Source organism: Argopecten irradians, chromosome 3, assembly GCF_041381155.1.
Source record: "Argopecten irradians isolate NY chromosome 3, Ai_NY, whole genome shotgun sequence".
Taxonomy (NCBI): domain Eukaryota; kingdom Metazoa; phylum Mollusca; class Bivalvia; order Pectinida; family Pectinidae; genus Argopecten; species Argopecten irradians.
In genome coordinates this window covers 1531808-1541557 of record NC_091136.1, presented here as the reverse complement: position 1 = coordinate 1541557, position 9750 = coordinate 1531808, and the positions used below count along the sequence as shown (strand labels likewise).

Genomic DNA, 9750 nt, shown 5'->3' with positions numbered 1-9750 from the left:
CCACCCGTTTTCAAATGTGACCCCACAATATATACAGACTCCACCGTTTTCAAGTGTGACCCTTATACAATATACAGACTCCACCCGTTTTCAAATGTGACCCCACAATATACAGACTCCACCCCTGTTTTCAAATGTGACCCCACACAATATAACAGACTCCCACCCGTTTTCAAGTGTGACCCACCACAATATACAGACTCCACCCGTTTTCAAATGTGACCCCCACAATATACAGACTCCATCCCCGTTTTCAAATGTGACCCACCACAATATACAGACTCCATCCGTTTTCAAGTGTGACCCCCACACAATATACAGACTCCACCCGTTTTTCAAATGTGACATCCACAATATACAGACTCCATCCCGTTTTCAAGTGTGACCCCCCACAATATACAGACTCCACCCGTTTTCAAGTGTGACCCCACAATATACAATACTCCTCCGTTTTCAAGTGTGACCTCCACAATATACAGACTCCACCCGTTTTCAAAATGTGACCCCCACAATATACAGACTCCATCCGTTTTCAAATGTGACCCCCCACAATATACAGACTCCATCCGTTTTCAAGTATGAGCCCAACAATAAACAGAATCCACCCGTTTTCAGATGGGACATCCACAATATAAAGACTTCACCAGTTTTCAAGTGTGACCACACAATATAAAGACTCCACCCTTAAAATATACAGACTCCACCGTTTTCAAATGTGACCCCCGCAATATACAGACTCCACCCCGTTTTCAAGTGTGACCCCCACAAAATATACAGACTCCATCCGTTTTCAAAATGTGTGACCCCCACAATATACAGACTCCACCTACCCGTTTTCAAGTGTGACCCCCACAATATAACAGACTCCATCCCGTTTTCAAGTGTGACCCCAACACAATATAAAGACTCCACCGTTTTCAAATGTGACCCCCACAATATACAGACTCCACCCGTTTTCAAATGTGACCCCACACAATATACAGACTCCACCCGTTTTTCAAGTGTGACCCACAACAATATACAGACTCCACCCGTTTTCAAGTGTGACCCCACACAATATACAGACTCCTCCCGTTTTCAAGTGTGACCCTCAAAATATACAGACTCCACCCGTTTTCAAGTGTGACCCCACAACATACAAACTCTATCCGTTTTCAAGTGTGACCCTTACAATATACAGACTCCACTCGTTTTCAAGTGTGAGCCCCACAATATGCAGACTCCACCCGTTTTCAAGTGTGACCCTCCACAATATACAGACTCCACCCGTTTTTCAAATGTGACCCACACACATTCATATACAGACTCCACCCGTTTTCAAATGTGACCCCCACAATATACAGACTCCACCCGTTTTTCAAGTGTGACCCCACAATATACAAGACTCCACCCGTTTTCAAGTGTGACCCCCACAATATACAGACTCCACCCGTTTTCAAATGTGACCCCCCAATATGTACAGACTCCATCCCGTTTTCAAGTGTGGCCTCCACAATATACAGACTCATCCCGTTTTCAAGTGTGAGCCCAACACTATACAGAATCCACCCGTTTTCAAATGCGACATCCACAATATAAAGACTCCACCCGTTTTCAAGTGTGACCCAACAACATACAAACTCCACCCTTAAAATATACAGACTCCACCGTTTTCAAATGTGACCCCCGCAATATACAGACTCCTCCTGTTTTCAAGTGTGACCCACACAATACAAATACTCCACCCTTTTTCAAATGTGACCTCCACAATATACAGACTCCTCCCGTTTTCAAGTGTGACCCTCACAATGTACAGACTCCACCCGTTTTCAAGTGTGACCCTAGCAATATAAAGACTCCACCCGTTTTCAAGTGTGACCCACACAATGTACAGACTCCACCCGTTTTCAAGTGTGACCCCACAATATACAGACTCCATCCGTTTTCAAATGTGACCCTCCACAATATAAAGACTCCACCCGTTTTCAAGTGTGACCACACAATAGACCCCAAAATATACAGACTCCACCCCGTTTTCAAGTGTGACCCCCAACAATATACAGACTCCATCCGTTTTCAAAGTGTGACCCACAGCAATGTAAAGACTCCACCCGTTTTCAAATGTGATATCCACAATATACAGACTCCTCCCGTTTTCAAGTGTGACCCCACAATATACAGACTCCACCCGTTTTCAAATGTGACCCTTCCACAATATAAAGACTCCACCCGTTTTTTCAAATGTGACCCCACAATATACAGAGACTCCACCCGTTTTCAAATGTGACCCCCACAATATACAGACTCCACCCGTTTTCAAGTGTGACCCCCACAATATACAGACTCTCCACCCGTTTTCAAATGTGACCCCACAATAATATACAGAACTCCATCCCGTTTTCAAAGTGTGACCCACACAATATACAGACTCCACCCGTTTTCAAGTGTGACCCCCACAATATACAGACTCCATCCGTTTTCAAGTGTGACCCCCACAATATACAGACTCCTCCCGTTTTCAAGTGTGACCCCAACACATATAAAGACTCCACCCGTTTTCAAATGTGACCCCCACAATATACAAGACTTCACCCGTTTTCAAGTGTGACCCACACAATATTACAGACTCCATCCCCGTTTTCAAATGTGACCCCCAAATATACAGACTCCACCGTTTTCAAAGTGTGACCCAACCGCAATACAGAACCCCCGTTTTCAAGTGTGACCCCCACAATATACAGACTCCACCCGTTTTTCAAAGTGTGACCTCCACAAATATACAGACTCTCTCCCGTTTTCAAGTGTGACCCCCACAATATAACAGACTCCACCCGTTTTCAAATGTGACCCCCCACAATATAAAGACTCCACCACAAATGTTTTCAAATGTGACCCCCACAATATACAGAATCCATCCGTTTTCAAGTGTGACCCCCCCACAATATAAAGACTCCACCCGTTTTTCAAGTGTGACCCCCACAATATACAGAATCCATCCCGTTTTCAAAATGACCCCACACAATATACAGACTCCATCCGTTTTCAAGTGTGACCCACACAATATATACAGACTCCACCCGTTTTTCAAATGTGACCCCACAATATACAGACTCCAATCCGTTTTTCAAGTGTGACCCCCACAATATACAGACTCCACCCCGTTTTCAAGTGTGACCCCCACAATATACAAGACTCCACCCGTTTTCAAATGTGACCTCCACAATATAAAGACTCCACCCGTTTTCAAGTGTGACCACCAATAGACAATTATACAGACTCCACCCCGTTTCAAATGTGACCCCAACAATATACAGACTCCACCCGTTTTTCAAGTGTGACCCCACAATATACAGACTCCAAGCGTGACTTCCACAATATACAGACTCCATCCGTTTTTCAAATGTGACCCCACAATATACAGACTCCTCCCGTTTTCAAGTGTGACCCCACACAATATACAGACTCCACCCGTTTTCAAATGTGACCCTCCACAATATACAGACTCCTCCCGTTTTCAAATGTGACCTCCACAATATACAGACTCCACCCGTTTTCAAGTGTGACCCCCACACATATACAGACTTCACCCGTTTTTTCAAATGTGACCTCCACAATATAAAGACTCCATCCGTTTTTTCAAATGTGACCCATCCACAATATACAGACTCCACCGTTTTCAAATGTGACCCCCACAATGTATACAGACTCCACCAGTTTTCAAGTGTGACCACAATATATACAGACTCCACTCGTTTTTCAAATGTGACCCCAATAAAATATACAGACTCCACCCGTTTTCAAATGTGACCCCCACAATATACAGACTCACAACCGTTTTCAAGTGTGACCCAATCCAACAATATACAGACTCCACCCGTTTTCAAGTGTGACCCCCAACAATATACAAAGACTCCTCCCGTTTTCAAATGTGTGACCCCCACAATATACAGACTCCATCCGTTTTCAAGTGTGACCCCACAAAATATACAACTCACTCGTTTTCAAATGTGACCCAACACAATATACCAGACTCCACTTTCAAGTTTTCAAGTGTGACCCCCACAAAATATACAGACTCCACCCGTTTTCAAATGTGACCCCCACAATAATATAAAGACAGACTCCACCCGTTTTCAAAATGTGACCCACACAATATACAGACTCCACCGTTTTCAAAATGTGACCTCCACAATATACAGACTCCATCCGTTTTCAAGTGTGACCCCACAATATACAGACTCCATCCGTTTTCAAGTGTGACCCAACACAATATACAGACTCCACCCGTTTTCAAATGCGACCTCCACAATATAAAGACTTCCACCCGTTTTCAAGTGTGATGACCCACACAATATAAAGACCCACCCTTAAAATCAGACTCCTTTTTCAAATGTGACCTCCACAATATACAGACTCCTCCCGTTTTCAAGTGTGACCCACAAAATGTACAGACTCCACCCGTTTTCATGTGTGACCCTAGCATTGTAAAGACTCCACTCGTTTTCAAATGTGAGCCCCACTATATACAGACTCCATCCATTTTCAAGTCTGACCCCCCACAATATACAGACTCCACTCGTTTTCAAGTGTGAGCCCAACACTATACAGAATCTACCCGTTTTCAAATGCGACATCCACAATATAAAGACTTCACCAGTTTTCAAGTGTGACCACACAATATAAAGACTCCACCCTTAAAATATACAGACTCCACCGTTTTCAAATGTGACCCCCGCAATATACAGACTCCTCCCGTTTTCAAGTGTGACCCACAAAATGTAAAGACTCCACCCGTTTTCAAATGTGACCTCCACAATATACAGACTTCTCTCGTTTTCAAATGTGACCCAGACAAAATGTACAGACTCCACCCGTTTCCATGTGTGACCTCCCACACATATATAGAATCCACCCGTTTTCAAATGCGACATCCACAATATAAAGACTTCACCAGTTTTCAAGTGTGACCCCCCACAATATACAGAATCCACCCGTTTTTCAAATGTGACCTCCACAATATACAGACTCCATCCCGTTTTCAAAGTGTGACCCCCACAATATGTACATAACTCCATCCGTTTTTTCAAATGTGACCCTACACAATATACAGACTCCACCCGTTTTCAAGTGTGACCCCCACAATATATAAAGACTCCACCCGTTTTCAAAATGTGACCCCACAATATACAACAGACATCCACCCGTTTTCAAAGAGTGACCCCAACAATATACAGAACTCCACCCGTTTTCAAATGTGACCCCCACAATATACAGACTCACACCGTTTTCAAGTGTGACCCCACAATATACAGACTCCCTGATAAATGGTATACAGACTCCATCCGCAAGTGTGACAACGAATACAGATCTTCTGTAATACACTCCACCCGTGTTCGCTTACAGAGCCATGATCCACAATACAGACTCCTTCGTGTCCCGATATAGGTCTAGGTATTGTATTAACCAAAGAGCTTTGTTTTACTCAAACTTTCATCGATTCGACCAAAGAGTTGCAAACTTTCGATTCGACCTTGCAAATCGCATTTCAGTTCTATCAAATGTACATACCTGGTCCGGAATGTTAAATTTTCTAACTTTGCCGACTCCATACTCGATTTGAATTTGCAGTGTTTCCATGTTGCTAGTATTTTGCGGGTAGATACATGTATGAGACCAATGCAGATGTGGTTGATTTGGCGGGTAGATATAGGTTTGGCGGGGTACATGTAACGGGTGCCTTCTGATTGGTTCGCGGAATAGAAATACTAAAGATGTTCAATGTTGATATGATTTGGGGCCAGGTAAGGGTCAAATCATATTTTAAGCTTCGCGTCATAACTGTTATATTTAATTATATAATTGGTAGATACATTGCAATTTAAAACATTCAAAATACACACAAGCTCCAAACATATATTGTATTTAATGTATAGTTTCATATCATTTTGCTAATTATATATAAGCTTAAAAACTCCACCCCTTATCAGTCAGGGGCCCTCTATATAATTGTACACATTTGGCGCGTTTTTATCAGTGAGGATTAATTAAGTCTACAATTCATGATGGCAACACGCAAAAAAAAACAAATACGGGTAGAGAATATCATAATGGAACAGGAATTAGCCAAGATCTCCGCAGCCTTTATTATTCAAGAAATAATTGAACTTGGTTGGCAATAGTCACATGTCTGGAAATGTTCCTCGTGGAATCTACGTGAAAGTGGCGAACACGTTCAGGGTTGACGAAAAAAGCGTTCGGACATTTTGGAAAAAATATATATCTGAAGGAAGCATGTCTGAGACTGCTCGACATAAAGCTGGGAATCCAAAACTTAATGGAGCGGACCTTTCAACTTAAGTTTTTTAAAAACGCAAATACACCTTCAGTTATTGACTTTTGTCAAACTAAACGAGCTGATCAAATAAAATTCATGGACGAGAGTGGATTCAAACTAAACAACAACAAATCCAGCATATGGTCATTCCAAGAAAGGACAGGCGTGTGTAGAAATAGGGAAATATCGTCCGGGTAGAAACCTCACTCTTAATTTACTTGTTGGATTAAATGGTGTATTGTATTTTAATTTTGTAAATGGTGCTTCAAATATGAACACATATTTGAATTTCTGGGGTGAAGCAAGCGCGTGCCAAGATAATATGGGATGTCCACTATTTAAACCAGGAGACGTCGTGATAGTTGACAATTGTAGTATACATCATAACCATGCAGAGAGAGTGTTGCGTCAATATTTTAGTATGCAGGGAGTCCAATACACATTTCTCCCAGTATACTCGCCAAATTTCAATCCTGTGGAAAACTGCTTTGCTAAAATAAAAAACATTTTTACTCAAGAGAGATTTCAGGACCTAGCTGGAATAAACTTAAAACTTGCTATAGTAAAAGCCATCGAAGAAGTGAGCGAGACGGACATACGGGGGTTTTACCGGCACACAGGATGCTTTTTGAATGTGTAACCAGGTAAGTCCCGCCCCCAGTTAGATTGTCGCTGCTAATAAACTCCGCCCACAGTTTGACTGACACTATTACCGAGCCGATAAACGTGCTTACGACTGGTTGAAACTATTCACGTGATTTGTGGTTTGAACGATCGGAAAGCCCATTCCGGACGCTTGAACGCATTTCACTGTAGATGGGTTCGATACTGGTCAAAATCCATCAATATTTGCAAGAGTTACGGGCCTTGATTTTCAGCTGTGCAGGCGACGCATCCACTTCTGTGGAATTCTTGTTTTTTATTCAAACAACTTCTCTATAACTGAAAGCCAGGGTACTGATATTTGGCCTCTAACATGCTGGGATGAATGTCTACCAAGTACATGTATGTTCATTCTCGATACTCCAGGGGTTCCGATCACTAACGATCGGTACACCCCTGGACTATCTCATAGTGAAATTGAAGGCAGCTCAGCGGAAAACATTTGACCTCTACACAGGCCAGCAAAGATTTCCTTTGAAGACTACAGAGAGGCCGACGCCTTACATCAAAGCCACACAGTCAACCACAGTGTACCGTTATACGGCTCTTCTGATGTACATCACAGGGCTTAATTACCTGTTCTGTTCTGTTGTCTCCACTTTTACTATGAGATAGTCCAGGGATGTAGAGGTCGTAAGTGATCGGAACCCCTGGAGTATCGAGGAGTATAGTTTTGATCATGAAGCCAGCTTGCGAAGCGGTGCCGGGCCGTCACACGTACCCGTTTCTTGTTAAAAAAATCCATGTTGTGAAAAAGTTATTAATAGATAATTGATTTTAATGCGTCATGCTTCTGTTATAGATGAAAAGGCTGTTCACAACACTATTTAATAATAATATAACGGAATGTGAACCACCTGGCCAGACCACGGCCGCTCGTGTATGGCTTCGTTGGTAGATCACGTCAGGCCACAGCCCATAGTTGGGGAATTTAATAATATTCAGGGGGGCGTAGGAAGCGGGGGCGGGGGGGGGGGGGCAACTGCCCCCCCCCCCCCCCCCTTCCCCAGGTCGGGGGGGGGGGGGTAAACATGTCTTTTTCGCCGACTGGAATTTTTTTGAAAGAAAAAAGGGTCCTCCTACACATTTTTCGTACTTCATTCTAGAAAATTTTCCGCTGCGCGGCGCATTTCCTAAAACGTTCAAGCACATAATGTCAAACCTTAAATAGTGAAAATTCAATACACACAAACTTGACTAAAAATGTCCATCAAGGGATTCTATGTGCTATTTAAAAAAATGTCTCTTAAAAGATCAATTAGTTTATATGTCTTAGCGAGACAATTAATTCATTTTTTTTATGTTACACAACAATGTGCCGATGGTGTGATCGAGTAGGGTTGCATAATGTTATGACGACACAATTATCATTTCTAAATGCAGGTAGCTTTAAATCGAAAAATTACCATGTTAAGAACGCTTTATACTCATTAAACTTTATCGTAAAACTCATCTCAGCCATTCTAAATCGTAATTTTTTTCCCGGGGGAGACCCCAGGACCCCCCTAACACCAAATTCTCACGCCTTTGGGCGCTCGCAAATTCATCAAAATGCATCGTAAAACTCATCTCAGCCATTCTAAATCGTATTTTTTTCCCGGGGGAGACCCCCGGACCCCCAAACACCAAAATCTTGCGCTGTCGGGCGATCGCAAAATCATCAAAATACATAAAACTCATCCCGGGGGTCACCCTCAGATCCCTAATAAAACACCAAAATCTCGCGCCTTCGACGCTCACACGCTAATTCGGCCAATTTGCGTATTCGTTAATTTCCTTTTAGCGACCCCACTGTCTATAAATGTGTACAAGGATTAAATTTAGTGATATATGAAAAATGTATATAAAGCATATATTATATGGTTGGGAGTTGAATTAATCTCCTCTTGTAGGTGTGGCGGGTTTTTTTTTTTTTTTTTTTAACAAAATATATTTAGGACCTTTGCCCCACCCCCCCCCCCATGACGTTTCATCTTCCTACGCCACTGAAATTGTGTTTGTCCCCTTTTTTGAATAATGGTGTTACTAGTGCATGTTTCCATAGTTTAGGAAAAACTCCAGTTTCCAGAGAAGATCTGAATATTAGAGATAATGGGCAAGCTACTGATATTGCTGTATTTTTTAACATATTATGACTAATAGTATCAATACCAACAGCTTTGTTTATATTTAATGATTTCAGTATGTCAATTACGTCATTCAATTCGAAGTGTATGTCAGAAATAGTAGAGTCTGTCCATAGTTCTATTGTCGGTACTTCAGTATTATTGTCATCAATAGTAGAAATGGAAACAAAGTAATCATTGAGAATATTAGCTTTACCACCATCAGTCATTTCAATATTGCCATGTACATTTCTAATAGGAGGTAAAGTGCTAGAAGCATCAGATGTTTTTATTAATTTACGGACTATTTTCCAAAAATTTCGAGGATTTGAATTTGAGTATCGATCTAAAATTCCATTAATATCAGCATAAAAAAAAGTCTTTTGTTCTTTTCTTAACATTATTTACATGGTTACGTTGTTTCCGGAAGTTAAATAAATTTCTGTCAGTTCGGTTAGATTTATACAATTTCAATAGTCTATTTCGTTTGCGTATTTCTCGTCGTAAGTTTGAGTCAAACCAGGGTTTGTCTTTAGGTCTAATTGTCACAGTCCGAGTCGGTATACATTCCCCAGCTATCTCTAAGTATCGTTTTGTAAAAAGTTCGTACATGTCGTCAGGAGAATTGGCAGTTGAAAATAAGTCTACGCAGTCCGTATCGTCTAATTT

General features: G+C 41.8%; 1 pseudogene; it reads left to right on the top strand.

Annotated features, from left to right (window-relative positions):
* Positions 1-6313: 6313 nt before the first annotated feature.
* LOC138320134 (uncharacterized) lies at positions 6314-7024 on the top strand (annotated as a pseudogene).
* The last annotated feature ends 2726 nt before the right edge of the window (positions 7025-9750 follow it).